This window comes from Pelophylax lessonae, assembly GCF_965119305.1.
Source record: "Pelophylax lessonae genome assembly, chromosome: 2".
NCBI lineage: Eukaryota > Metazoa > Chordata > Amphibia > Anura > Ranidae > Pelophylax > Pelophylax lessonae.
This window is the reverse complement of record NC_138769.1, coordinates 214462801-214486450: the sequence shown is the minus strand read 5'-3', so window position 1 is coordinate 214486450 and position 23650 is coordinate 214462801. Positions and strand designations below refer to the sequence as shown.

Below are 23650 nucleotides of genomic sequence, written 5' to 3'. Positions count from 1 at the left end.
CACTACTTTTCTCACTATCAATTTTATTTCCATAACATTGGATCTTTGGTTGCAGCACATTCATTTATCAGCGCACTTTCTCATGTTTTTTAATCTTTACTAATAAAATTGCATTTCCATGTTCTATGTACTGTGGGAGACCAGATATAGTGAATACAGGGTCCTGGGTTTAGTAACATTGAACAAGATGAAGTTAGAAGCAGATTGGTTACCATGCACAGCTGTACCAGATTTAGCACTCCTTTTACACTTGTGCAACTTGGGATCTGACTTGTTAGACCCCAAGTCGCAGGACAAGTGAAATTCAACGCATTTCTATGAGAACCATTCCTACTGACACTACAGAAGTCGCAGTGACTTCAGAAAAGGTTTCTGCACTACTTTGATTCAACTTTTTATGTGATCTTGGTCCAGAGGATGTAAAGTTAGATCAAAGTCGCACCGAAAGTCGCATTAAAGTCAAGCTCCAAAGTCGCACTAGAAATTGTGTGACTTTGGAGACGGGCTAATGTAAAAGGAGCCTTAGTAAATCTACCACAGTCACAAACACACAAAAGTTCTACTAATTCATTTGCTTGGATAATCCCACTAATTGGTATCAGTGAACGATTTAGCCAAGCTGTGTGATTTAAAACCACTTCATCTATATTAAGCAGGAATAAGTACTTTTTGCTGGGTTTTTGTAATTATTATTAATATGATTACGATTATTATACCTCTAGATATTTTTCACTACCCTAAAATTATTATAAACATAAATATGCTTATTTAGCAAAGCAAAGGGCATTAATAAATGAGAAACCTCAGACTACCTTAGCAGGCAATCAATTTTCAACATCCCTCATTTAAGTGCAGAGATTGCTGATTGGTTACTGTGGGCTACTGCACAGTAATAAAAATCATAATAGTAATAACATAAACATAAAATAATCAGCTAGCTAGTGTAAAAAGTGGAACTTCCATCAAGTAATGGTATTTTCCCATGTCATAAAGATTTACATATAATATACACCACAGCTTTACCATCATATAAGTTGATAATCAGATAATTAGAATGAGATCATGTAAATCAGCCCACCCCACTCATCACGGAAAAGCAATGAAACTGGAAGTTCTGATTTCACTGATCACTGAAGCTTAGATGAAGTTTTCAGTTACGGGGGGGTTTACAGTGATAAACGTAACGATGCAGATTTTCTGTGTGAATTCCCAAGTGGGCAGTTTGTGCTGTGTTTGTTAGCACGTTATTACGTTACACGTTATTGGCGTACGTATATGAGCCAAGCAGAGTTCCTGGTATAAGAGATGAGATCTTCTGTTGAATGCACAGTATCCCTGTCTGTACGAGGCGTTTCCTGCATTTAAAGTACTTGCAGTTTCTCCCTGGGCGTTTTCAGCTCCGAAGCACTGCCTATTTTTTTTCTGAATGAGTGTCCTTTGTGTAACCTCACTAATTCAGAACTTCTTTGATTCAGAAGGGACTGCCCTTTTTTTTTTTTTTACCCCCACAGCATGTGATTGGTCAGCTGCTAATTGGCGGTACTCTATAAGACTCCAAGAACTTGAGTTCTACTAAGCTTTCTCATAGCTGCCTTTCTGACACACTGTTCAAGCGAAGCCGGATGGCAGTCGGGAGCCTGTAAATATGGTTTTCTTTTTCTCTGGATTTATCAATGCCACTGATAGAAAGCAAAGACTTTTGGAAGGACCAAAGGACTGGGATTTAGGACTTTTGAGTCATCCTAGGATTTTGTGCTTCGCTAAACGAGAGAAACATGTGTGAATGCATGTGCTCATCGTTATTGCTTTAAAGTAGGATTGGATTTCCTAACAAAACCAGAGGATGTTACTCAAGCTCTATAAATTATGTCTGTTTTCTGTCCCCTTTAGTGTTCAAGAAGGAGTTTTAACAGACGAGGAATTTCACAAAATTAAATCAGTTTTAGGTAAGTAACGTTGTTAAATGTGTTCTTAATTAGCTTTTGTTTTCCCAAGGCGTTGCAAACATATGAGAAATAAATGTAGATAGATTGTGATGGTTTGGTATAGGTTTTACAGTCATTGATGTTAAACAGTAGAGTTTTTTCGATAGCATTCCTGCCTTGTGGGGATTAGGTTATTCCAGGTAGTAATGTCTTCTGTAAGCCACATGGTAGGAATGAATGACTTCTAACTAACGTAATGCTGCTGACACATGACACGGCCAGTGAGCAGTTCCTTTTCACTGATCTGCACTCACTTAAATAAGGCAGATAGGGAGGCTGGGATTCAGCCATTCCATTCATTCACGGAGGCTCCTTTTCACACTGGGAAAGTTTTCACACACTTCAATGGCAAGGAATGGAGAAGTAAACTGATACGTACACGGTGTGTATTTAATCCACTCTTGGCTTGTCAGTACAGAAATATTTGATTAGGTTTTAATTACATGTACACTATGTTCTCTTTTTAATTTGTCTTGTATGCTGTATATATTTAGTTGGTAGTAGAAAATGCCATATTACCTTTTTGTTTTTATGTTTATGCTTATTTTTATGTTTATGCATTGTGCTGTGTATTCTTTATGTTATAAGTTACACCATGCCAGAAAGGTTTAAGATTTCACTTTGTGAATCATTGCTTTTTTTATCTTCTTAATGGGATATAACAGCACAAACTATTTCTTTATTGCCACTCAGCGAAGAGCAGATCTAAACAGGAAGCTCGTTTTATAGTGTAAAAGAAGCCAAGAGCGATAAGGAAAAATGTGCTAGGAGCAATGTCCCTTAACAAACAGGAGTTGTCACATTTTCCCCTTCGCTGTAGGTGTGGCAGCGATTTACTAACTCAGTGTATAACTTGTTGAACTTGACCTGGTTGCTATGTTAAAAATGACTGTCAGAGGTATGGTGATGGCCGTAAGAGTGACATTAAGAACAAACTGTCTTGTGTTGTTTCTGCAGCCCTGGGGGAGTAAAGAAAACAGCCTGTTAGCATCACTGAATCAAATGCCAATTTGCGAAGTCAGATACTGCGTAAACTAATGACATGACCATGTGTGATCTTATGTAAGTAACGTCATATCCTCATTCCTTCCTGCGTGATCTAGTTATGTCACATCCTACTGTTTAAATATCTCAAGCACTCGGCTTATATTTGTGATATCTGTGATTCTATATCAGTCAGTATGTGTGTGGGGTAGCCCAGTTTTATTACAAATCTAAAAAAAACATGTCTGTGGGATTGATTTACTAAAACTAGAGAGTGCAAAATTTGGTGTAGCTGGGCATGGTATCGGCTTCTAACTTGAACTTGTTCAGTTGAGAAAAAACACCTGGTACCTGATTGGTTTCATTGCAGATCTGCGTCAAATTTTGCACTCTTCAGTTTTAGTAAATCAACCCCTGTGACTACAAATGTGCCTCATCCTGCTCTGTTGAATTGCTTGTAGAAATACTTGCTGTCTTAAAAGTGGCAGTGATCTCTAGTTTGTGTTGCTGATCGAATTCTTAGACTCTGATATTGTATGTATGCTAAACTTATATGAACTTTATGAACTTATATGAACCTGCATTGCTTGATGTATGCTGTATAAAAATAGTGATAGAATATAATTTCCGGGCTTGCTTTACTAAAACAGGAGAGTGAAACATCTGGTGCAGCTGTGCATGGTACCCAATCAGCTACTAACTTCAGCTTGTTCAATTAAATTTGGCCAAAAAAAAATAAAAAATCCTGGCAGCTGATTGGTTTCTATGCAGAGCTGCACCAGATTTTGCACTCTCCAGTTTTAGTAAATCAGCCCCTTTCTTTTTCACAATAGTTGGTTTTTGATTGTAGATGGAAATCATGAGAGTATAACTTTAGGGTCCTTTCCGCCTGATGGACTCCGTTTTGCTCAACGGGGATCGACAGATGACAGCTCCATCTCCGCTTACTTTGCAGAGACAGAGCTGTCAGGTCCCCCCTCTCCTCTAAGGGAGATCGGATGAAAACGGACTGCCTGTCCGTTTTCATCCGATCCTCCAGACAGATGTAAAATAGGGTTTCCATCCTTCTGGATTTCACAGACAGAATCGGATTGGATAGCAGCGGGTGTCAGCAGACATGTCACCGCTGACATACGCTGCTCCATATAGGTACATTGAGCATCCGATCAGGTCCGCCTGAAGAACTGACAGGCGGACCCGATCGGAGAGCCCATGTGAAAGGGGCCAAAGGCAAACCTTTTTACAGTTTTTGATGAAGCTGGATTAGAACAGGTTTTTGATGCAGTCTGTGTCCCCCAAGGAAGATTCACTCTATTTGTCCGATTTACCATTATCACCGATAGTAAAAGTAAAAGAAAATCCAAAATTTTGGGTTGTAGCCAGAATAGTAATAGAAGGGAAATATTTCAATGAAGACACTCGTTCTGGGGACCCTGGTGATAACTGGGGATTCCCTCACTTTGGAAGGATTTGCTCTTGCTTACTGTTTTGGCTCTGGGAAAAGATGTAAAGAGAAATCTCCCCATTGGGACATAGCTGACAAAAAAAGAACTGACAGGGGGGTCATTACCTTTCCTTACGTTATCCAAAATGAAAAAAAAAAAAATACAAGTTTGAACTAGTATGTTTGTGACCCATACTAATATTCAGCTTCTCTTTGGATATTTGTTTTATCTTTTTTTACATGTAGACAACTTATATTTAAGCCTAGTACACACTAGTAGTTTTTTTTTGTTCAACCCAGCAGGGCTAAACAAAAAAAAAACTGACAGCTAAGGAGGAGCCGCTGTACTGACAATCCAACGTTAGTACAGCGATCTCCCCTGCTGTTCTGACAGGAGGACAGCCCCCCCTGCCAAATCACTCTGGTCAGCACTCTCAGCCATTGGCTGAAAGCGCTGATCAGGAGCCGATCAGCAGACCTTTTTTTGGGTCATTCCTCTTCGACAGAAGCAGGCCGAGTAGCCGACTTCTGTTAGACGGACTGCAGTACACATGGGTCGAATGTCGGCCGGTTTCTATTGAACCCGACAAATGCCGCCCCGACATTCGGGCCGTGTGTACTGAGCATTAGGGTTAAAGTTAAACACTTAAAGTCAGGCATTTTTTTTTAATTCTGAACAGACTGGGTAAGGAGTATAACCTCTGTTATCTTTAATTTACTGTCTGCTCTCTGTTCCCATGTTGGGAGATTTCCCACCACATCCTTTAGCTCAGACATGGCAGTGAGTAGGAATGACATTTCCACACAAGGACACGTATAGCAATAACACTCTGACAAGCATTACAACCCTTCTCTTCTCTAAACAAATAAAATGGACAAATCTCTTTAGCCCAGATCAACGAAAATAGTACCACTCAAATGCCGCTTCAATCAGTCGGATCAGCATGTAAAAAGTCTGGTGCAAGACAGACATCGGCTTTGTCAGGCTCCAGTGGACTTCAACAAAATGGTGACCACCTGCACACAGACCCCTCTTCTCTGTTGCACAAATGTAATGAGATGGGTAAAAGATGGCTTCAGCTCCTGTTCTTCACCTGTAGAGAACTCCCCATATGCGTTTCTTTCCTCTTTTGGGCTTAATCGTACAGACGGCCACCATTTTGTTGAAAAAAAAAAAAATTTAGTTATAATTCTGCTTTTAGATCTACTGTTTGCGTCATCATCTGAATTTCTTTACTATCACATCCAAATCTATCTCTAAACAATAAAGAAATCTGTGATATTGATACTGGGATTCTCTTCTGTTAGAACACACTGATCATTGGCTGCAGCTTCTAATCAACAAAAGGTTTCCAGCATTCCTTTAACAATTGAATTCTGTCAGGCAGAAATGGCCACACATGGATCAAAATTTGGGTCAGTCCCTGCTGAACTGGACGAATTACAAACCATATATGGCCAGTTTCAGTTAGCTGCAGCAAAGAAAAATAAGGTCCACCACTCTGCAAAGTGGAACTATGCTGTGTAAATCTCAGGACTGGATGGACAGAAATTGATTATGTGTTTCCTTTCCTTTTGTGTTTTATAGCAGTTTTTCCTAGAGTTAAGTGTTAATGAAGGATTATAGAAAGCATGTGCTTAAGGTTATTATAATTTCCAAAAATATATATTGTAGTAAGAACCATATATGACATAATCCTCAAGGTTGTTGGTGCCTTTTAGTAAATGTTCCTAATTTTAGATGTGTTGGTTGTGGATCACTAAACTGTCAGTTAGGGTCCTTTCACACAAACGATCCTGTCAGTTTTTTAGGCGGATCTGATCGGATCCTCAATGTTTCCCTATGGGGCAGCGGATGTCAGCGGTGACATGGGACATTCTGATCATGTCCATGAAATCCGGACGGATGGAAACCCTATTTTCCATCCGTCCAGCGGATCGGATGAGAACGGACAGGCGGTGCATTCTCATCCGATTCCCCCATAGAGGAAAGCAGGGATCTTACATAGTTACATAGTTACATATATTACATAGTAGGTGAGGTTGAATAAAGACAATAGTCCATCCAGTTCAACCTGTGTAGGTGTGTGTGGCTGTAATCATCTCACATAGCCCTGAATGTTCTGATCCTTGAGATGTACGTCTACAAGTCTTTTGAAAGCCACCATACTACCCGCAGAAACCACCTCTTGTGGTAGAGAATTCCACAATCTTGTAGCCCTAACAGTAAAGAACCCCCCTCGTTGCCTGAGGTTAAAACGCTTCTCCTCTAATCGAATTGTATGCCCTCGAGTCCTCATGCAATCCCTTCGACTGAACAGCTTTTTTTCTAAGCTAAGATCCCCATTGAGATATTTATAAATTGCTATCATGTCCCCCCTCAGGCGTCTCTTCTCCAGGGAGAATAAATCAAGCGATTGCAGACGCTCTTCATAATTAAGGTCCTCCAATCCCCTAGAAGGGCAACTAATCAGTTTAGTTGCCCTTCTCTGGACTCTCTCTAGCTCCAACACATCCCTCCTGAGGACTGGCGACCAGAACTGGACAGAATACTCCAGATGCGGTCGGACCAGAGCGGAGACGGAGCTGTCACCTGCCTGCTCAGCGGGGATCGGCAAGTCGATCTCCGCTGAGCAGAGAACGGACCGCGCGGACAGCGCATCATGTGAAAGGACCCTTAAGCTCCAGGAATCTACCTTGGGTAAAAATTAATTTTTAATGATACCTGGAAAACAATGTCATGTTTGCTCATTTAGTAAATATTAGGAAGTCTTAAAAATGTTAAGTTTTTGCCACTTTTGGCATTTCCAAACACTCTGTTGCCCAATAAAGACAGAGGTGCTTAATACTGAACCTTTGTCAAAAGGTTCGCCTAAAGTTACTATATTATATTATATTTTTCAATTAGATTGTCCAATTTGGAAAGCAAACAAGTGATATCTAGTTCTTATTATCCAAGGCGAACAGCCTATAAAAACTGGAGGAAATTGTTCTGTATCTTGTAGCACCTATTGCTTTGCTATTAATAATCTATTGCAGCTTAGAAAAAGCGTTTATAAATTACAAAAACGCACTTTGAGTGGCTCTGTTGCTTGGTTGTACTGTAGGGCACTGTTTATACATCAAGGCTCAGTCACCTGAGTGATGACTTGTACTGCAAACATGACTTCCCAAAATGTCTTAGTATTTTCTGAAAGCTGGTTTGTACCTGTATTGTCCAGTAACTCCCGACTTTCTTTCCTCTAGCTATAAAATGTTAGTGATCCTTTAATCATGTCTAAGATTTTTTATGAACACCTGCAGTCAGGTGGTCAGTAACTATAAATGTGCTACTGAATAAGCCAGATTGCTGCCTGTTACTATATAAGGTCTTAATTAATGAAGCATATATATATACTGATAGCACGGTTTAAATTGACCTTGACATACTGATCAGTGTGTTGGGGGTGGAATGAAACCGTTGATGAAAAGGGCAAGGTCCGTTGAGAAGGAGAGAAAGGAAACTGACACAGCCAATAAATTATGATACTTTAAGTATCACTTTTCATTTACTACTAACTCACAACTGCCTGTTTTCTATCATACAATTCAGCTGCCACAATGCAAGGAGTGTCTACTTCGAATGTTTTAACTAGGAATTTTTACCACCTATGTGATTTTTTTTTCTTTTTTTTTTAACCCTCTTATATAGTTTCCTGGTTTATCTCTAAAACACATACATGTCCAACCAATCCAGTGTTGTCTTGCTGCAGTGCACCAAAGGCAACCACACAGTGGGTACCATGCTGTCATCTTTGCTGATATCACCGGGCGCCAGCTGCCTCTTCCAGTTTCTTACAGTAGACCCCCTGATGACGTTTGGTGGCACATGTGCAGTGCATTTATAATTGCACCCCAAAGCCTCCTGAAATGCCTGATGAGAGTATCCAAGGAGGCTTTGGGCTCCTGCCTAGACAAGAAAGGCAGGAGCACAAAGTACTTTCCCCAAAAAATATGCATTGCCCTCTAAAAAAACATTTGCATTTGATTCCTGAAGGAGAGTATAAAATAGGAGTGAAGTTCTGCTTTAATCACCATTCTTCCTGGTAGTCATGGCTGCACTGTTCTTACATAGTTGTCAGACATTGCACTGAGAGTCATTATGTTTGGCCATAGAAAACTCGCCATTGTGGAACCTTTTTGCACCCTGCTGGTCTGCAACCAACCTCAACCTAAATTCAAAATTCAGCTGGTTCAGGAGTAACCGGATGAATTTCAGTACATGTTTACCCCTCTCTGTTTAACAAAAACTGGTCATTAGACTGGCTTCTGTAAGAAAAAGAAAAACTTTTCTTCCTGCTCCCTCAAACTTTCTCATCACTGTGGATGAATATCTTTTTGACCCCACTAATGATTAGAAAATTGAACAAATGAACATTCCTGAAATGAAAAATTTTAAGCATAATTAAAAACACAAATACTAAAATCCTGCAACCTTTAACATAACTCTCAAAAGTCGTGTTTAATATTTTTACACCTGCAGCCTTTATTTAAAATACCTATTGATACTGTCTATGACAATCTTTGTTAAGGCAAATTCTGTTAAAGAATGACAGTTCTATGTCACTGTCTCCTAATTGTGTGCTGTGATGCCACCCTGTCCTATTTTATTATACTATAGTATATGAAAAAAAGGGCAGCTACATATATGTAGCAGTATGGCAGTGGGCTTTAATGCCGGACTGCCTTGTATATGCATAAGGCTGGAAGTGATGTTTTGTGCTGTAAGCTTTTGTGCCCCCAGTACAGTGACCGCAATGTAATTGACAGCTCGCAGTCACTGTTTCCAGTTGGCAACTGGTGGGATGGGGCAATCATCTAATCACTGGGGTTGATTTTCTAGAAATAGAGACTAGGGCTGCACGATATTGGGAAAAAAGTACATTGCGATATTTGTTTTTCAACTATATATATTGCAATATTGAACTGGGTGGAATGCAGAAGATACTGACAGTGTGGATTAGGCAGAGTCGGGACTCACAGTGGTGGTAGGAGGTAGAAGAACACAGCCCGACATGACATCCGTCCCACAGGTTCAGTCTGCCGCCCTGCAGCTAGTTCTCTTGACCGAGCAGTGAGCACGGCACATGGAACCAATCACGTCGTGAGTAGCGGCACATCGAACCAATCAGGTGTGCAGGCACGTGTGATTGGTTAGCTGTGCAGCTGCTCACGGCGCACTGCTCACCACTCAGTCAAGAGAACTAGCTGCAGGCAGGCAGACTGAACGTGTGTGGGACGGATGTCGGGCTGTGTTCTGCTACCTTTTATAACCACTGTGAGTCCTCCCGACTTCTCCCTGCCTATGCCTACTATCGTATGTTCGGCGATGTGACTATCGCCCACGCCCGTAGCACGATAGTCGATATCACATCGACTATCGTTCAGCCCTAATAGAGACTGCCAAATCTGGTGCAGCAGTGCATGGTAGCCAGCCAGCTTCTAAGTTTACCTGGTTTAATTAAGCTTTGACAAAAACAACCTTGAAGCTGATTGGTTTCTTTGCAGAGCTGCACCAGATTTTGCACTCTTCAGTTTTAGCAAATCAGCCCCTCTGTGACAGCCAGTTGGAATGATCACATGACCAGGAAGCTCATATCATGCCCCCGGAGTTGCAAACATTTAAATGGCTAGCATCCAACAGCTAGAAAGGGTTAATAAATTCCTTGTGTAAAATATGCACATATATTCATTAAGATATCTCTCATTAAAATAAAACCAAGGCTTATTAATGGGTGTATAAATTACAGAAAAATAAAAGGGTCAGATTTATTTTATACCTTACACCTAGAGATGGTTGTGTTGAAGACATATGACTTCCTATTTAACATTTCCTTTATAATTTACTCAGAAGTGCTGTTGGGGTGTACTTGGTGATACCTTGAATTATTGTATGGATCTAATAAACCATACAATGATAATCATGTTACCATTGTATGGATCTAATAATCAAGAATATTGATTGTTTCCTACATCTGGTCCTACTGGACCACTAATGCCTCGTTTCCACTGAGCGGATCGGTTTGGGTCGGTTCGGTACGGTACGCTATTTTGAGTGTTTCCATTATGAAAGTGGCCCATACAACCGAACCAATCCGCACCATTCCTGGTCCTCCTTCAGATGTAGGGCCATAGGAAATGGTACGGTACGGTTAGGGCGGAGCTACTGGCATCACACGATACATTCCACTGATTGGCTGACAAAAAAACCTCAATGCTCACGTTAAAAGGCATTTGGTGTAAACCCCACATGGCCCCTGGCAGTCCGACTTGCAGTGGAAACGCTCACCTGAATAGGCCGGACCATTCCAACCCTTCTAAACTGTACCGACCCGAACCGTTCCGCTCAGTGGAAACGAGGCATAACAGGACATGTTTTACAGGGGTGCTATTGTAACTTTTAAAAAGATCCATTGTTATTATTTCACCTGTCAGAGACATTAAAAACTTGTATTGGCTATGGTACTTGAGAACAGGTTTAAGAAACTCATAAATAGTATTTACTGCCAAATGTATCCCCTGTTTTTTAGCCATAAAATAGAACTACACTGTTATTTAGCAATTAAAGCCTGATGAAATTAATGCTATGGAATTTCCACTTTGATGGGGTGTGATAGCTCAAGTCTCTAAGGATATGCTGTAATAGCACAACATATTCCAAGGGTTAGATTTGACAACCACTAATCATATATTTCCTGAAAGCAGTATGTAGCCAGGACCTGCTCTGGTGGTCAGTCATCACCACATTTTATAAACCGCAGACTGGCATGACAAACACAAAATAGTTATCCTGTGAATCAACATGACTTCTTAGTTGGGTGTGGTTGCCATGTGCCACAAAATATGGCATTTCTTAAAAAAGGTTGTTTTTACATAGGGACGTAAAAATGGAAAATCTGAATGACGAATAGGCTTTGTTGCTCAAATGATACAAAAATGTGCTATATGCAAAAGTCCTCCAGTCACATTGACCAGGTGCTTGGAGTGGAACTCCATCCAAAACGTATTTTCTAGAAGATTAGTACAGGGCTAAAACCTCTGTTGGTTCGAAGGAAAATTCTTGTCACAGAGAAACAACAGGAAGTAGTAAGAAATCCTAAGAAAGTTAGAGAAATCACACCTTTCACAGGTTTTACCAAGGCATGTGTCCCCATTAGGCAGTTTCCCCACTAACTTCAGTTCATGTGTCAGCAGAAAGATCTTAGATATTCCCTCTTTTTTGGCTCAGTGATAATGCTTACAAGGCAACAAAGGTAGTCTGGATCTCCTCACAAGGAAATAAATAAATATAGGTTCTAACTTTTTGTTAGAAGAGTTTTTTTTTTATTGGAAGAGTTTAAGTATAAAATTAATTGCTTAATTGTGTATCAGATACATACACACTAAGACATGAGGCACAAAAGGTACAATGGTGGGAACGGGCATTTTTTTAAAAGGATTAATCAACCCCAATGAATCTGTCTCATCATAATCTGTGTGGACCTCATATAATATTATTTTATTTCAATTTGATTAAATAAGCATCATGAGCCACATAAAAGTATAGTAAACCCCCCTCCATTGAGGGGGTTACGTTCTGGACCCAGCTGCGAAAAGTGAAAATCCGCAAAATAGAAAAACCCTATTAAAATGCATTGTAGGCATGTTTTTTTTACTGTCACTGTACGTGTAATAGCATTTTAAGGTCTTTAAACACACTTTTAAAACAATAGAAACTCATTTAAACACATAAAAGATACTGAGAGACATAGCAAGAGCTATGGAAAACACAAAAATATTTCATTTTTAACGATTTATATAGTAAAATAACATTACAAAAAAAAACGCAATATACCGGGACCGCAAAAACTGAACCGCGATGGAGCGGGGGTTTACTGTATTAGGGTATGCAGGGTTACATCAATGTTTTAGCGTGTTTCATGTCCTTGAGTTAATGGAATATGGGTAGCAGGAGTGAGTGGTGATTAAGAAACAAACAATAGCATCATTAATATGTACTTGTAGGTCATAGCAGTGTCTTACTAGAAGAGAGTGAAATAAAGATTTGGTTTTGCAGTGATGTTTTTTTAAAGCATAGCACAAGCTGAACAAAAATTCCTGTCATTCAGTAGGACTTTGATTAAGACTGAAACAGGCAGTTAAGTCCTTTTTCCACTCAGCTTCTCAAACAAAATATTGTTATGAGTCAAGGAAGCTGAATAGACTGCATATGTGCCTATTGTGCAGTTTGGTTGGTTAATTGTGGTGTCCCCCAAGTGCCTTAGTACTAAAAACTAAAATTGTGAACCGTCCTTCACTGGTAGGATCCTTGACGGTCAGCCCAAATCTTAGCTTGTTCTCCTAATGGAGTGGCCCCGCTTTTTAGGTAAAATGGATTTCTTTGTGACAATTGTTAAGCTTATATAGAGGTTTTCCATAGCAATAGATTAAAAAAAAATGAGACAAAACTACTTTGACAGAACAATGCTCCCCTTTCGTCTGTAGGAAATTTAATTTCAAGGTCTATTCTCAAAAAGTGACATGCAATCAAAGTTCCTTGTGTTTCATCTCATTGTTTTAGTAAAACTATATCAACAAAAAAATGTACATTGGAAAGATGGTGAAACCTAGCATAGAGTGTAAAAAAATCTATCCATTATGATCTTTCTATGATGTATAAATAAACCAGCAAGAATGCAAAACTTGGATGAGAGCTTTAGCTCTGATCTTGTGATCCTTGCCTTCACCATCTAGTCTCAGGCAACATTTTTCTAAGCCTCGTGAAGCTGGCCTCTATGAAATGAGTCAGTTCCTGCTTTTCTGGAGGCAGTTTGGTTAGGGGATCTTAAATATATCTGAGAATGTGGATGTGGTCTGCACAGTCATCCCACAAACATCTACAAGGAAACCCACAATAACTGCCAGGAGTGAACTCTGAACTCTAGGCTTGCCAAGGAGGGGCAAGGATGTGAGTGTTACATTAATCACACACATTAGTGATACCACTTTTACTTTTGTTGCTTTTATGGAAAACCCTGTAACCATGCCATAAAGCGAGTAACTGGCATTATTATTTATAAACAAAAAAAGTCCTAACATAACAGCAGTATACCCAGATGGGCAATAAAACAAGCAGTAAACAATTTTGGTATTTTACAATTGCAGGATTTGCCAAAGATGAATGAGACACTTGGGGATTATTAGCAAAATTATATACAGGTTGCAGTTGTTAGTTGACTGGAAATCGAATGCAATAATAAAACAAAATGATGACAATCAGCAAACCATTAGCACATACGTAGATCATTCATGCACACACAAACATGTGCTGTAGTACCTGAAAAATCTAATCTCACTGTTTGGCTTTTTCTATCATGTGCCAGTTTTTCTTCCTTGTCTACAGGTATTTTACTTCATCATCAACCTAGTCTTTGTTCAGTTCAGATATTGGGTTAGGTAGGAGACATTTCTATTTTTTATTTGCCTAAAGTGATTGTGCATTTAAGGTTAGCCCAGGCTAAGATGAAATTTTGTTTTTAGCAAATGAGTCTCCCAAAGCTGAACTCCAGCCTTACAAACAATGGAGCACTAGGTTCCATGATCACTGTGCATTTATTCCGCATTTGTTATTTCTATTTCTGTTTACATTCCATTTTGTTAGCTTAAAAGTAGCCCTGACCTATTCAGATCACTTTCCTTTTGCATCAGGACTGGAGGAGGGGTCATTGTGTTCCTTAATATCACTACCACAAAACATTTGTTCTTGTACGAAGGCTAAAGATCCTGCCAGTAACAGTAGCACACTGACAACGTAAGCCAACGCCTCGCAAATTGCAGCATCAATTTCAGTCTGTCATGTGTGCTCACGCTGTTGGCTTTTAAGTTTGCCTATTCCATGTATTAGGTAGGCAGCCCAATGGCCATCTAAAGCAGGTTGCACAGCAGGCTGATAATGCTGCTGCTAAATACGAGGTAGTGTTGTCAGCCTGCTTTTGGTACTTCCAGGATCTTTAGTCTTCACACAAGAAAAAAGGTTGTGTAGAAGTGACATAAAGAAACACAACGATCCCTTTCCCAACCCCATTGTAAAGTGAAGTGATGTTACTGCCAAGGTCTCCAGGTAAAAAATAGTTTACCTAGGATCCGATGCTGCAGCCATCCCCCCGCCAGCTGTACACTGAGAACTGAGCAATCAAAGACCACTGGTTGCTCAGTTCCTAGGTCCACTCCAAGCACAGAGTGCTGACTGTCAGTCACTGCTCCGTTGTCTGCCCCTCCAGCATTCACTGGAGCACCTGGCTGTGAAGGGGTTTGGAACTGCTGGCCCAGGCTCTCAATGGTGGACCGAGAGGCAAAGCCAGCTGCCGGTCAGGCATCAGGGTGGACTCTGCCATTATGGTCGGGGTCCCTGCAGAGTCTGGACCAGGCTCTGTGGCATTAGCCACCCACTGTCGGCTGAATCTATGTCACAGGAGTGCATAATTAAGTGCACTCCTGTGATCCATAGGAAAAGTATGGCAAAATAGCTTTGGCCTTACTTTTCCTTTAACAGCTCTTCTGTTACCTTATTTTATAATACTTTTTAAATTGTTCTGAATGCTATGAGTACCAATCAACAGTCAAAACAGCTGCTAGAATCAGGGCTAAATTTATTGTAACTTTTTCTGCAGAAAAAGAGAATGCAAGGAGAATGTAATTTCCACATTATGAATGATGCAAAGAAAACCGTAAGCACCAAAATACAGGGTTTTTAAATTGTAAAGCATCATTGTATTCTCTCTTTTGTTTTTTTGTTTTGAATTTCATATTCATATCATGAAACTGAGGAGCGCTTGTGCCCAAAAAATTTACTTTTTAGTTCAGCATTGATGTCTGCAGTAATGAGTCTAGACTTTCCCAAGCATAGCCATCAGGTTCTACATGAGAAGTAAGAGTAATTATTGTGGAACAGCAATGAATTCCATTAAAGAAACTATTGAGGTATGACTTTTGTTTCTGCATGTGACTTGGCATTTGGGAGCTTGTTTTGTGGTGAGTTGTGCAAGAAACACACCTTACCAGGCTTGCTCATACTAGTAGTCTCTGGAAGGAGTGTGAATGAAGGAGCTATTTGGCAGGAGGGTTCCTTGGAATGCTCAGGCTGTCCTTTAAAAGAGGTTTTTTTTTTCATTGCTGCAATTTACTAAATAATGAACGTCACAGTCAAGTGACAGTCAGCTGGTGATATTATATTGTTTAAATAATGGTCACACGGTTTTAGGTATGTGTGATCTAAAATAACATTAAACACACCCTTGGCTGACTGTGACTTCATTGTTACGTAACCTAGGTTGCATCTGAAATGCTCTGACGCTGGTTTCATATACGACGTGCATTTTTTAACATAATCCAAGTTATTACAAATTTTAAAGGCTTATGAAATATAGCATTGAAGGATCAAAGCTAGAGTACAAAGTGTAACAACCAGAGTAGCACATCAAATTTTTTACATTCATTTAGGTCGCTGAAAATAGATATGATTTGAGGCTATTGGTTACTGCAGTTTGCTCTTTGCCTTATTGAATGTTTTTTTTTCTGAATTTTTAGTACTAATTTTATGGAGATCTAGTAGATAATTCAGCATTATATAATATAAATATAGATATCAAAGAATACGCTTTAAGCTGCAGGTGTTATACACACTCATTTTATTCATTTATGATCTAACTGTTGCAGTTAGTGAAAGCTGCCCTAAGGCTGGTCATATATTATACTATTTTCTTGTACAATTTTCTATTAGATTTATCAAAACCATATACAGTAAAACCTTGGATTGCAAGCATAACTTGTTACGGAAACGTGCTTGTAATCCAAAGCACTCGTATATCAAAGCGAATTTCCCCAAGAGAAATAATAGAAACTCAGATGATTCGTTTCACAACAATTTATTCATAAGTCCTTCAGTTTATAGTCCATATAAAAAGATTATAGCAATGTGATAGGTTGTGTAACCATAAAATGTCCATACACAAATGGCAGCCTTCACAAGGGGATTAGGAGCAAAAATCCAGCAGGAGCTACAGAGTATAAAAGAGAAGAGAGGTGCCTCTAAGTGTAGCAGTAGTAGTGTGGTTACATTTAATGAAGGTATAACATTTAGCAACTCACATGGTTGATGATTAAAAGAGGCACATCTATGAATGCAGGTATCTGGGGTAAAGCTGTCCACATAAACCATACTCCGCACAACCAGCTCTCACCGCTCTCAGTCTGCAATCGTGGCAGGAAAGACTACCCTTGCAGTTGCAGTAGATCTATTTGAAAGCGAGGCTTGAATTGCTCGTGGAGCGCAGAGTGAAAGGGATGACGTCGATGGCGGTGCGGAGGATGGTCTATGTGGACAGCTTTATCCAGGATGCCGTCATACTTAGATGTGCCTGTTTTAATCATCAATGTGAGTTGCTAAATGTTGTACCTTCATTAAGTGTAACCATAGTGCTACACTTAGAGGCGCCTCTCTTCTCTTTTATACTCAGTTGTGACATGACCCTACTTGTATATCAAGACATCACTTGTTTATCAAGTCAAAATTTAATTTTACAAATTTGCCTCTCTTGCAAAACACTCTCAGACCAAGTTACTCTCAATCCAAGGTTTTACTGTAATACGAGGTCAAACCTAAACACCTTCAATTTGCATGCAATCAGACAGGCCCTTGCACTACAAAGTTGAAGGTAAAGCTAAAGGAAATCAAATAAGAAAATTGTATAAGGTATAGCCAGCCTTCAAGCGAACTTGATATGCCTGACCAGTATTCTTAACCACTAAACTAACACTAGAAATGTACACATGCTTGTGATTGTTTTAAAGATCATGCAGAATAAAATGACAGTGTCTCTGGAAAGAGTATGTTGTTCTGGAACAGGCATCCTCTGACCCCCGATACCACCTTACTTCCCTTGCAGAGCTTTGCTCCTGTGCAGCTGCCAACACTATCTGGATCTTCTGGGTATTGAGGTGTATGTGACCTGCTCCATTGTGATGTGCATTTTTCAAGCATACAATTGCTAGAACTGAAAACTATCATGTGAGCTGGTCACAGACACTGCCACAGCTGAAAAGGAGCAAGGTGCTTCAAGGTGTAAGGTAAGTATATGGTGGCCAGGAAAGCTGACCGTGGCTCTTTAGGGCTCATGCACAAAGTCGTTTCAGACAATATAGTGTATGTCCCCAGTATATTCGCCTCTAGCTAGCACCCAGGTGCTGCGTACAGCCATCTATGGAGGTTAATGGCTTTAAACAGCTATATAAATCCAGTCAAGGAGCTGCAGCACACTTCAGGAGTTTATTTACCCACAAAAGATAAGCAATGTATCAGCATGTAGTAGCTTTAGATTTTTCTGTAAATGCAAGTCGTTAGGAAAATCTGAAACCACAAATGTTTGCACTTTGCATCTGCACTGTAGGCCATTAGAAACAGGCTTTCAATTTTTAGGAAGTTTGTGCAGTAAAGTGTCTTATTCAGATTCAGGGCCATATCAGAATGGTAAATTTTGAGTAGCAATTAATGCCACAAATCTTTAATGTGCATTTTATAACTAGTGAAATAATCATAATTGTTGCTGTTGATTTGTCGCTAAGAAGCTCAGCCACAGGTCAAATAACTTTATGGGGCTGATTTACTAAAACTGGAGAATGCTAAATCTGGTGGAGCTGTGCATAGTAGCCAATCAGCTTCTAACTTCAGCTTGTTGAATAAAGCTTTGACAAAACAAAAACTGGAAGCTGATTGATCTTTATTTTAGCTTTAGTAAATCAACCCCCAATTGTTGCTATTTGTTGCCTCTAATTTCTATCCTTTAGCATTTTTAAGCTACGTCATCGAGTTTATTGCAGAGCAAGTGTCATTCTGCTTGCGGATATACAGAGTGTCTGTAGTACCAAATCTCTGACAATTAGGAAATATGTTTTATTCAACAAATACAAGACATCTTCTGGTTGACCAAGGTGGAGAGGTAGGCAGATGATGTCACAATCTCCACTTCGACCAGAGGAAGCTTAGCATTCATTGAAAACATACAAACCTTCTCCTAAATGGCAGATATACGGTATGACCGATTATCTCTATATCCAGAAGTAAACCGGGGAACACAGCGCTGCATACCTTACGTAGCACAAGCTACTTTAGTATACTACAGTCTAAGCAGCCAGCCCATTCTGCATACAAATAATTTGTTTGACACAAACAAATTATTTAAAGTGCCTGGAATGCTCTTTACTTCATAATACTTTGTTTAACAAACAGGGCACACTTTAATCCACTGACCTTGCTAATTTTTTTAGTGTCCTGTGGTTTGTGGCTCAGCCATCTAAAACCGCAAGAAAACACGCAAGAGTTATTTAAAATCTAAGAATTTCTCAACTCAGAATTTTTTTAATTCCCCAACTATATTCTATAACGGAATGTGAACTGTTGTTTTTACTAAATATTTTACACCAATATTGTAAATAAATATTATCTAGTCAATCCTACACATCTTCGTATGCAGCTTTTCTTGTTTAACAGCGCATCAAACAAGTAAGCATAAATTCACTCTAATGGAGTCATAGCAGTACATGGTGACTTCTGATTGGCTGATATGGGTTACTCCCTTTAAAATTAGTATGTATGAATTTGATTCTTAAATATAGTGGTGAAATGTTCAGTCCCTGCATGGCTGAGCTTCTATTGTCACTGACCAGGAGTATGTGGTAGTGTATGTACTTCATTAAGATGACAGAAGAGGCTGTCTTACCTTAAAGTGCGGCATCCCACCTTACCTCACTTCACCGAAATAAGAAAAAAGCGTTTTCGGTGAACAAACTTCAGATTAAATTACATGGTTTATGGCAATCTTTACAGTCGTGTCATTGCTGGCAACAGATATCACCATGCTCTGCTTAATGTGCATTGTAATTAGAATGCCGCTGAGTGCATTTCTTTACAGGCTTAGTCAAGTAGAGGAAAATACTTTTCACCTAGCTGAAATAGTTCTGTTTGCTAACAAGCTGAGGGTCTGGAGGTTTTGGTATTGTGTCTGAGAAGCTAATACATGGACTTATCGCTGTGTAGTCATTGTGAGTGATGTCTCAACCTTGGGAAGTTCATACTGCATATTGTTCTATTTAAAGACTGAAAACTTTAAATGCTAATATAAAAAGTAAGGAAAAAATTAGCAATAATTGATCAATCTTCAGTAGCACCTAAGGCACATTATAAAGCTCATCAACCATTATTAATGAGCATCATTTAACTTGTATTTACTGTATTGTTTTGTTACGTTGGATCAACTTGGACAAAACTTAAGTATTCATATCTCATACCTGAGTGTTCCCTGCTGTTGCTACTACTACAGTGATAGCAGCAGTCTTCTGGTTCCAGTGCAGAGTGGCTGCCCTTCTACATAGTTAATACACAGGTTAGCTCATTTAGCGGAATGTGTTGTATTTTTTTCAATTAATTCAAGGCATTCTCTGATGGGATTAGGTGAAGAGGCAGGGTGGTGATGTCACGATCTCCACCTCAATTAATCAGAGAAGATTATTGGAAAAAATACATGGTGTTCTGTGAATGGCAACAGTGCTCAACGAGCAACTCCCTGTTGTGTTATGCAGAAGGGCAGCCGCTTGGCATTGGACCACAAAGACTATTGCTATCACTGCGGTAGCAGCAACTACTACATTGATTTGCAACTTTTACGGAGATTGCTCAGGTATGAGACATGCATACTTACATTGGTCCAAGATGGACCAACGTAACTATGCAGTAAAATTCCTAAACGTCAGCTTTAAAGTAAACCTATCATAAAAGAATTAGAGGGTCTCCTGATACAGGATGCTGATCCACTGACTTTAGTCTTTAAGTTGTCTGAGTTTCTGACAATCGTGAAGATCCGGTAAGTTAAAGTAATCTCAGAAGTACTTTCCTGTGTCCCGGTTAAAGGTCATTGATATAAACTATAGTGAAAAAAAAAAAAGCCATGCAAGTAGCAGTTAAAGAGGATTGCTCAGCAACAGCAGCTTCAGTGTATTTCTAATGATAGTCCCATGACAGCGCTATTACAGCATGGTGAATAAGAACCATGGAATTATATCATGAAATTATCTTAGCACCTTATAGGAAAATGTGAACCTTTTTGTGTCTTGCGCATACACTTAGAGAGGAAGAGAAAAGACCTTTGAGCTACTAAAGATAAAGACTATTCACTTTATTACTGAATGTTGTGTAAGTTTGCTGGAGTGGCATGATATGGCATTCAGTACATGTGCAAGTGAATGCAAAAAATGTGTTCAGCTATGTGCTATCTTTTCACTAATCACACATCAATGACGACTGGCCATTTTATCTTTATAGACAGAAAGAATGTTTCCATTTTATATTATTGATCAGTTTGGATTTAAAGTGTTACTAAACCTAGGACCCTGCATTCACTAAATCCGGTCTCCCACAGTACACATGGAAGTGAAAATATTTTAGAAAATATAAACTGCTAAATACCTTTTCTCATCAGCAGTTAGAGCAGTTTTGTGACTTCTATTAGTGTCCAGCCAAACACTGGTTAAAGCTTGTAGGAGGATTTTTTTGACTGTTCTATGAGACTGCAAGACCCCTGACATTCTGTCTGGACAGTGCTGATTGGCCCTGTGCCATGCACTCTCCCACGAAAAAAGCCTCTATAGCAATACACACTGTACTGTGCATGTGCAGCCTGATTCCATAGCCTCTGTGTTATCAGGAAATTATCAGGGGACAGTGGAAAGAGGGGAGCATCAGAGAAGCCAGGATCAAAAAGCCTTTTTACATGATGCAGAGGATTTATCCCTTAGGTTCCACAGTGAGTATAACAAGCATGCTTTACTGAAAATACAGACTGATTTTACTGTTTACTGGGTTTAGTAACACGTTAAATGTTTCTTAAGAGCAGCCCAGTAAGTGACACACATTTTATTCCTGATATATCATATATACATATACATTTCTTAATATGTCTAGCCCTATTAAATCTTGTAATACATTTTCAAGTGTTTATGATCTTACTTTAAATATAAATGTTGACTCATTCTTCACCTGATAATATCAAGACTTAGCTTCTTCAGATGAATGTGAGTAATATTTATCTACTACCTACAGGAACATATCCAAGAACAATAGAAAGTCCTGTTTGAGGTGACCTTTATGTAATGATTACATGTGACCCATCATCATTTCCTTTTGGGATTAATAAAGTTCTCTGAATCTGAATACACATGACTATCAGAGAATTTCAGTTTAATAATAGCTGTTCATTAACACTAGCCAGTCAGATTCAACGTACCATTCTCTAACACTAATGTTTGACTGCGGTTTGGAATTTTATTGGTGGCTGCTGCCCAGGACGGGCAACTTTCATTAAGCATGCTCTGATGTGTGAGGCTTACAGATTAGTGATTAGATCATCACCAAAATATTTCAAAGCTGGAATGTGGCTTTTTCATATCAAAGGGGGATTGGCTTCCATTTTGAAAGCGAGACCTTGTAAAGTCGAAGCATTTTAACAGGTATTAACAAGCCTACATGTATGACTCAAGAGCCCTGCAGTCAGCTTTATTTCACACACCTTGCACAATCTTATATATGTAAGCTATTGTCCCGCCATATAACCTCTGTTGTCTGGATGCTGTTTTGCATTTGTTTTTCACATCAGAAAGTATTTATTCAATGCTAATAAAACTTTACCCATTTAATAATATGTTTTTATACATGTGAATTTTTCTCTCTTTAGTGACTGTTCTTTCCCTCGGGCACGTTTTGAATTTTTTTTTACAGCAGCCTTAAAAGCTCTATAATGTTTTTTCGAACTAGGTCTTACAGTTTAAGTTTTAGCTTCTGTGCAAGTGTTTTATTCCGAAGAGAAAGGCAACATTGGTATTAGGTGCTTTTATCCATAAATTGCCATTTTTTGGTGGTTTACGTAAAAGTCAAGAAATTTGAACTTATAGGTAGTATTTGTATCTTCTATTAAACAACAGTTATATAGGGTGATTTTTCACAATTTTATTTATTACATTCAATTAATACTGCCCTCAAAGTAGACCTGTATCACAATTTGTAAAACACACTGTAACAGAGGTTCACAGATTGACCTGTAGAGCATTATGTAAAACAGAATTGGCTTCATTATTAGGTTCATGGTTATTCCTGCCTTGGTTAGAACTGGGGAAATTCCTTCTACTTCTCATCCCAGGAGGAAAAAGTCACAGACATTTCTTTTCTCTCACACTCTATCCAAAACGTTTGTTGGAGTTGGGTGATAATATATTTTCAGATGCAGTACTATATACTTAAGCAGGAATGTTGGCTGCTTCATCAGCCAATGCTGGCCTGCTGAATGAAAAGAAAAACACAATCAACATAAGAACACAATTTTCTTTTAAGATGACTACTGAGCCTTCGACTTTTACTGTATTTTTTCATCCATTTGGACTCTGACAATTAACTATGAACTTTTTTTATTTTTTTATTTTGCAGGCTGAAAGAAGCTGGTTTAGAATCTGTGAAGACAAACAATTTTAGTGGTGTTGGTCGCTCAGTAACCAGTGTAGATCCTGTTTTAAATTTCAGCAGCTACATCTGGCTACTGGGTCTCTGACATTACTGCCTGTAGCACATCTTTTTCTTGCACAAGAAGAGAGACATGCTTCTTCCTCTGAGGAAAATAAAAAATCCACACTGCTACCATTTTGTTCCTTATTTATTTGTTTCTGTTGCATGTCCCTGTGCAAGGCTCAAGTTATTTTAGATGAAAGTAGATGAAAGTGTATGTAAACCCTATCAATGATCGTCTGTTATTATCTACCTTTTGTTCTGTTATATACCATGGACACAAATTCGTTTTATCTTGCCTATCCTAATTTGGTCCTGCCAGAAATCCAGTGAGACTCCCGTAGTAAGCTGGCAATGACTCTCTGAAATCTTACACATTCTTATTTTTCCTCCCTGCCTGAGTTCCCTTTGTTGATTACATAACCTCTCCCACGTGTTCTCCAGCGCATGAGCATTGTCACCCTAGTGACCAGGAATTGTATTGCTAGTAGAAGTGACAAATTATTAAAAAAAAAAAAAAGGAAAATTCAGCCACCACATCTAAAGACTGGTAAACTACAATACCTTTGTTCTAGGAATTAGATACACTTTAAAATATAAAGTGCCAGGCTTGGTGTA

At 39.1% G+C, this 23650-nt stretch overlaps 1 long non-coding RNA gene across 1 annotated transcript; it reads left to right on the top strand.

The window, feature by feature from the left end:
* The first annotated feature begins 1807 nt into the window (after positions 1–1807).
* Positions 1808–23238, top strand: LOC309545282. The gene is made up of 3 exons (XR_014224887.1): positions 1808–1946; positions 2943–3047; positions 22958–23238. It is a non-coding gene; the product is annotated as an uncharacterized lncRNA (long non-coding RNA).
* Positions 23239–23650: the final 412 nt, after the last annotated feature.